This window comes from Macrobrachium rosenbergii, chromosome 3 (assembly GCF_040412425.1).
Source record: "Macrobrachium rosenbergii isolate ZJJX-2024 chromosome 3, ASM4041242v1, whole genome shotgun sequence".
Taxonomy (NCBI): Eukaryota; Metazoa; Arthropoda; class Malacostraca; order Decapoda; family Palaemonidae; genus Macrobrachium; species Macrobrachium rosenbergii.
The window spans coordinates 41607092-41614383 of NC_089743.1; positions in this window are offsets into that span (position 1 = coordinate 41607092).

Consider the following 7292-nt stretch of genomic DNA (forward strand, 5'->3'; position numbering starts at 1 on the left):
TAGGTCTCAGCACTTTACTCCTGCCATACTTCGTGTATTGCTCACATTGAATTTCATCAATCCTTCTTTGGGAGAGTATTTGATTGTAAAAACTTTTACGTAGCATTTCTAGAAGCCATCTGTGACTTAGTTAGGCTTATCTGAAGTCTTCGAACCTGGTATTATTTATATTTACTCTTACCAATTTTAGAGAGAGAGAGAGAGAGAGAGAGAGAGAGAGAGAGAGAGAGAGAGAGAGAGAGAGAGAGAGAGAGAGCGCGAGCGCGCTAAGCATGTTTCAAAATTGTATGAACCTTTCAGCTTTACAATTTTGTCAGCCTTAACAGTGAACCAAATCAACTCATGATTTCCAAATAACCTCAAGTTTACCAGATTTGATCCTACAGTACATCCAAGAGGCCAGCTTCCCTGTCACAAGACTGACACGCTAGAGCCACTCAGCAGCAAGGATGAAGGTGTGTTTCTCAAACTGTTACCGTAAAAGATAGGCAGGGGATACTTTGGTTGGGAACGAAACTGTTATCAGCAAATGGAATAACTGAAGGAAGCCAAAAGCTGTATCCAGCTATTCGAGTATTTCTCTTCGGAGGTACTCAATCAAGAAAACAGTGTCCTTACACCAAACAAATTTTGATAAGTTTCATTCTAATAAAGTTAGCAGGATCATGGAGAGCATTATGTCACTCTATAATGCCGTAACTCCACTGATGTTAAGACTGCCAAGGCAAAACCCAAAGGAACAAACTATACTACAAGGTGTGGTACGTGCCTGACCAAATCCACCAAGACTGGGACATGTAAATCAAGGTTCGAGTGGGTGATGTAAATAGACCTATGAAAAACGACTAAGAGTTACACACAGCGGTCACCTTCATTACATAAAAAGATGAAAGCACAGCTTTTTGTCTTAATAGTGATCTGCGAGGATGTGAGGTTTGCTCTGGAACACTACTTTGCTATACAGTAGATTTTCAAAAGAAGCTGGTACTGATGATCATACAAAACAATATAATGAAAATATATAAGAGAATGGCTTCACTGATCTACACAAGGTTAAGTTAAAGCTGGCTATTTTGAGCCTGAGCAGCTGTGTCAACAAGAAGTGTAACAAGACAAAGCTCAAAATAAAAAATGCATATAAGATGAGAAAACAAAAAACATGTAGGCCAATGAAGTTCCATAAACAATTTGCTACTTGAACAGTTAAGTCATCCAAGATGTTAAGGTCTAAGACGAAGATTACCACAAATTGCAATACACAACAGACTTAAGAAAATATGAAAAGGAAACCTTACAGGAAAAACGGTTTTTTAGAGAAAACAGGAGCCATATTGGATATAAGTCCACCCTTGTGATCACAAAAGGATATACGGGACAACATTAATCACAAATACCAGGGAATGCATACCATCTAATGTCTACAGGACACGAGAGAGAACTGCAAGCAGCCTATCTGACCACATACTGTAACCACGTAACAGTATTTAACACTTATCCCAATTGTGAAGATTACAGAAGGCAGAACGTCAAAATAAAGTTAACATAATAAAAATGACTAGACAGCACTTGTCAACACATTTCAAATAATAATGTGAGCCGTGAGGTTCCCTTATTAACTACTATAGAAGTTACTTTGGAAATTTGGAATTGTTAACTGACATGACGGGCAAAAATGGCACTTGTGCATCAATGGTTTCTCTTTTTTCTTTTCATAACCAGGCAAAAAGTGAAAGAGAAATATGCAGACTAGGGCAGAAATTGTGAAAAAAATTTAAAAATTTTCCTGTTTCACGGATAAATTCCATCCCCTTTATGCTGGTGTGTATAACGAACGAAAAATAAAACTTAGGTCTCAAGCAAGTGCTGGGACCCGTGAGCTCATTCAGTGTTGAAGGAAAATTGAGAGTAAAAAGGTTTGAAAGGTGTAACAGGATGAAAACCCCTTAGCTGCACTATGAAACAGTTATTAGAAATGTAAGATGGAAGAAATATGAACGAAGATAAAGAGGAATGAATGAGGTTGCAGCTAGGGGACAAAGGCATGCTGCAAAGAACATAAGCAATGCCTATAGTGCACTGCTTGAGATGCACTGATAACGATAACACTCTACATGGTTGCTGGTCTATGTAAAAGAAAGTGTGAAATTACTAGTCTAAAGCCACAAATGTTTCTAGCAGTCATGCACAGAATGGGTCACCTTGCGTACAGGCCATTGTGGCAATGCTAAAATAAACGAAAAGCTGCAAGTAAGGGACCGGTCACTGATGAGAATGAAAGAAGCCTATTATTCAACACAACCGGGAAGAACAGCTTCCATCCCGATATATATACCACTACTCCACATACATCCGTGGATTTCTAGAAGCAGACTTAACCAAGCGTATGATATGGTTTTGTTGGAGACATTTGACTACTGCATCTACTTCTAGTATTACCAAAACTGACACATGGAAGAGTTTAAACTTCCAAGCTGATTCAAAACAATCAAACACACACATCTAAATCTTGTTAGGCACTTGGCTTCCAAAGCAAATTTTCACAAGCAAATAAAAGCAAATATAAGTAGCAGTAACTTAACATGTCATTAAGAATAAAAGACAACTACTAAAGCAACGGTCTCTTGAACTTATGAGAATCAGCATCAATATTAGTGTCGTGATGCCCATTCAACATTCTTACAGTTAAAGGAAAGAAAGCCTTACAGTACAGCTTAGTGTGACAACACTGCATGTAAACAGATGATGCATGCTGATGCTCTTCGATAGGAATAGCACGTTTAGCATTGCGAAACCAAGCAAGATGGAAACAGATCCCTGCAGGAGACCAGCAGGAATTGGAAAACTCGAGGCAAAAACCTTCTGGTCACATGAGAGAGGGATGCAGGCTCCAAAGCGAGCTATTTATATTGGTGATCTACACAGTGTAATGAAATTTACCGCGTATGCCTCATGCAAAGATGAGATTCCCACTGTGGGGAGGAATGCAAAAGAAAACTGTTCTATTCACTAAACAACTTCAACCAAAAGGCATGGGGATGCCAAGATACATAGGGTACACATATCGATTTGTTACCCCAAAAACGCTTGCTATTGCAAACTCCTCAGAAAAAGCCAAGGAGTTTCATATACGAAAATATTTACTAAGCACACAAAAGAAATTCTATCCTGGATCTCAAGGTTATGAAAAAATTAATGATGTACCCTTCAAAACGACACGGAGGAAAGCTTTTTAAAATCAATAATTAGAAAACACATTTGAAACAGTTCCTGTATAATAGAGTTCAACAAACATCCATTATAATTACTTGCAGTTCAATCATATTCACAAGGCTAATTTGTACTTGCAGAGAACCAAGAAATGCAACGACGACGGCAACATAAAGTACATCAAATGTAATAAATTTCAAAAGGGAATATCTTGGAGTAAAAATCGGAGCAAAAATATTTGAGAAACTTTAGACTAGTAATTGCACGACTGGCCTCCCTGCTCTGACCAGCAAAAAGGAATATGAAATTAAGGCCAAAGGCCAAGAGCTGGTGGGACCTGTGAAGTAATTCATAGCTGAAAGGGAAACAAAAAAGGTCTTAATAGTGGAACAGGAGGAAAACCTTGCAGTTGCACTATGAACCATTGGTTCAGAGAGTGAGGAAAGTAAGATGGGATAACGAGAATAACGGAACTACAATAAAAGGAATGACGGGTTGCAGCTAGGGGCCGAAGGGACGCTGCAAAGAACCTTAAGTAATGCCTACAATGCACCATGTGAAGCACACTGACAGAACTACCCCAGGCCAACAAAAAAGGGCATTAGTAAAGTAGTAAAGCAGGAAGGCTGTAATATATGTGAAAATAAACAAATATGAAAATTTATTTCTGAATGTACTTCCTGAGAGAGAGAGAGAGAGAGAGAGAGAGAGAGAGAGAGAGAGAGAGAGAGAGAGAGAGAGAGAGAGAGAGAGAGAGAGAGAGAGAGAGAGAGAGAATGGATACAGGTTAACAAAACTCTCAAAAAATTTATTAGAAAGAAAACTAAAATACCTTACAACAAACAGCAAAAAATTCCACACACACTTGAACACATAAGAAACCTTTTACAATAAGTTATAATAAAATACATTATTCTGTGACCATGAGGAATGGAAAAAACACGAGGCTGCAAAGAAAGCCCTGAATATTCATTCTACCTTTTCAAAACATACCTGGGGATAGATAAACATGTAAAACCTTTACAACTTTTGTGTTTCCTTTCTCAAAAATAGTGGTGACATAGCAGTCACACTAGATAGATATATTAATGACTACATAACACAATACAGCAGATCTCTTACAAATGTATGATGTAATTTGGTAATTAATACCCTTTACCCAGTGACTACTACAAAATCCCCAAAAGCTTTTGTTAGATTACAAAAAAAATGCATAAAGCAGTGTTAGGCACACAAAAAATCCATAAGGCAGTGTTAGACATTATTATTATTATTGTTATTATTATTATTATTATTATTATTTAGAACAAGCTCACAGGGGCCACTGACTTGAGAAAGAAACTTCCAAAGAATATGGTGTCCATTGGAAAGAAGAAACAGAAGGTAATATGAAAATCAGAAAGAAGAGATTAGCTATTAGAAAAAATAAATGAACAAATTAATAATTAGATAAAAATCTAAGTCACTTATAGAATACAGGGACATTTGTTATAGGGTAGTCAAGCACTGCATCTTCGCCTGAACTTTTGAGGTTCCATTGCACAACATCCTCAGGGAGACTGTTCCACAGTCCAACAGTGCAAGGAATAACCTCTGAAACTGAGAAGTTAAACAACTAGGCACAAATGCCTGGGACTCCAAAGGTTCAAAATCAACAACTGATGTGTGATGCGAAGGGAGCAGAGCATTTAGTGAAAATTCGTTGGAATGGAAATAAGGAGAGGGAGGTCACTGACAATGAAGGCCTGGATCAAACAGGAAGTTGGACAGACAGAACAAGTGGCAGATGAGCATGGAATGAACTCAATGTAGAAACAAATCCACAGTTATTTACGATTAAAAATATATTAAAAAATAAATCTGTACAGAGAACTTTTGGTTATCTGTAGATTAATTTTTGAATATATTTATACCCATAAATAACTGTGGATTTGTTTCTCCATTCCAAGATTCATACTGCTAAGAGTATTTTTAATGAACTCATTACATATCAATCCATAAACTTTGGTGTTAAAACATCACTAGCTGTTGGCATGAACTCTCTGCACAAAATTCGGCATGAACTCTCTGCACAAAATTCAAACCAACACCGACATGAAAGTTCAGCGGAAGTCCCCACCAAAACAGAGTACATGGTAGAGGTGAGGGTCTAATTGCATAAAAAAAATCAACACCTTTTCTCAAATCAACATCGAGGCCAAAGTTATTGAATATTGAAAAACAACAGCACACAACCTGTAGCACCTCGCACAAAATGTAAGTTCTCCTGAATGTGGGAACAACTGCATTGCAAGCATGAACAGTTTAGATTAATGGTTTTTGCACTTGGCTAAAACAATGACAAAAATGCTAATAAAAAATCAAGAAATGTTTAATAAAGGAATGTTGCCACAATTAATGTCATTGCCCCTCAAAGAAAATAACTTTGAAAGTCTCAGACTAAACCAGTAGCAAGATTAGGTAAATACACCCTTGAAGAAATTTGTGCATTTATTGAGAAATGATACAATATATACAATTTACGGCGAAGGCCAAGCACTGGGCCCTACAAGGTCATTCAGCGCTGACAAGAAAACTGCAAGTAAAAGGTTACAAAGGTATAACAGGAGGAAAACCTCGCCGTTGCGCTACAAAACAATTGCTAGGAGAGGGTTGAGGAAAGTGAGATGGAAGGAAAAGGATTAAATAAAGGTACAGTAAAAGGAATGAAAACTGTAACAAGAGGGAAACCTCGAAGTTTCGAAGTTGCACTATGATACAACTGTTAGGAGAGGGTGGAAAGTAAGATGGTGGAAAGAGAATATGAGGTGACATACAGTCAAAGGAATGAAAGGGGTTGTAGCTGGCGGCCGAAGGGACGCTACAAAGAACCTGAGTAAGGAGTATAGGGCACCTCATGTCAGGGAAGGAGGGTGGTGCCCAGAAGACAAAGATGATTATGATGATGATGATGATGAGGCGAGAATGAAAAAAAATATATATGCTTGAACAGAAACCTGGATGAGCAAAGACAAATGAAATGCAAAATGAAAGAAAGCAGAATGAAAGGATATATGAAAAAATAAAAGAATGGCAGCAGCACAATAAGATTTTTTGAATGAAGAGAATGAACATTAACTGAAGGATATTGACAAGATAAAAGAGCTAACAGAGAATGTGATATCTGAAGATATAAGGCAACACCATACGACACAGCTTGTTCAAACCAGCTGGAGAACTATGTACTGTAGTTATTTAATAATTGAGCAGAATACATGGAATTTTCATGTTATCATCTTCTATAACTTCTTTTAAACGATTACCATATTCTTTGGAAGCTTGAATTTCAAGTCAATGGCCCCTGTGGGATTGTTCCATACGAATAGGGGTTTATCTTCAGTATAATAATAATAATAATAATAATAATAATAATAATAATAATAATAATAATAATAATAATAATAATAATAATAATAATAATAATAATAATAATACAGAGGTAACTGCATGAGCTTAAACCCTGCTAAAGTACATTAGTCCTCAGAGAGACTGTTGCACTGTACAATGGTGTGAGGAGTGAAGTACCTCAACATGGAGCATAATGCAAAGCAGAGAGGAAGTTAAGTTAGCTTTGAGACTGATTATGCTGTGAGGTTGGAACTGAGAAAGTAATCATGACAGAAAATACAAATTTTCTTAATAAAATCTATTAATTGGATACTTACCTACTGTTAAAGATAGCTTATGCCTCCTCGCCTATCAGAGAGGAGATATAAGCTATCTTTAACAGTAGCTAAGATTCATCCCGAATAATATGAGCCATAATCTGGCTCAAATGTCAAGAGATTAAAGGAATACTGGAAAGAAGAGTATGAATTTACAATGCCTATCCAAGACCTTCACTACTGTAAACAGCAAAAGGGGACACAACGAAAGGAAATGGCGGAGAAATTTATAAGACATGATGAAAAATTGAGCTTTGGGGCTAGTCTGGGTTCAGACTATCTTTCCCGAACTGAGAACATAGAAGAAATGTGGACAGGCTGGAAAAGAGGTGATAAAATCATCAAGATGAAAAGGAGAGAGAAGTAAAAATGCTAAATGTG